Below are 886 nucleotides of genomic sequence, written 5' to 3'. Positions count from 1 at the left end.
ATTCCCTCTAATATTTTTAATATTAGAATATTATATTCCCTCCAATTTCTAATTACCCCCAAAAAAATCTTAAAACAGGATAATATTATCTTAATTTTAATGTCCCATTTTGAAGAGAAATTTTAGGGTTTTTTCTCATCTGTGTTGGTGAAAATTGAAGCATCGGTGTTCTCATCGATTGTTACTCTTTTGCTTCTCCAAAGTACAATTACTCTGTCACTGTTAATGTACCAAGCTGAAAATCCATTTTCCACTTTCTTTTTTTCATTTATTATCTTGTTGATGCTCCACTAATTATCATTGTTTATAGGGCCGATTGGTTTGAGATTTGTGTTTAATAAAGGTTAATTTGGTTCCAGTTTTGGTGGTTATCAATTGATTTAAATCCACACCAAGATAGAGTCTTCATTGAAGCAGTCTTTAGAGGACTCAGCAGCTTCGTACCGGCTGAGAAATTTTATCCATATCTGGTAATTTCTACAGTCCCACTGTCCTCCAACTGCATACCGACTCTTTCAACAACATCCACATCTAGTAATTGCTGAAAACCTATCGTTTCATACTCTTCATACCAAGGGTGTTGGTTGTAATTATTTAAATTAAACATATCTTGGATGTTGATTATTTATTGAAACCATAAATTCCCATTATATATAGCCATTGATGTTAAAATTAAGTGAAAATTAGAATTTAGGATTTGATTGATTTAGGGTTTTGAGTGATGTGAATTTTGGTACAATTTGTTATCAAAATTGGGGAAGTCTGATTGTGTACCTCAAGAGCTTGATCTCAGTGTGTTAGGGGTTGTGATTTGTTTCCAAATGTGTTCCTCCAAAATGTAAAGTTTCCACCCCGTTGCTGCTAGTTTATTATAGGGAGGAATTGG

Source organism: Capsicum annuum, chromosome 11 (genome assembly GCF_002878395.1).
Source record: "Capsicum annuum cultivar UCD-10X-F1 chromosome 11, UCD10Xv1.1, whole genome shotgun sequence".
NCBI lineage: Eukaryota > Viridiplantae > Streptophyta > Magnoliopsida > Solanales > Solanaceae > Capsicum > Capsicum annuum.
This window is presented reverse-complemented; position numbering follows the sequence as displayed.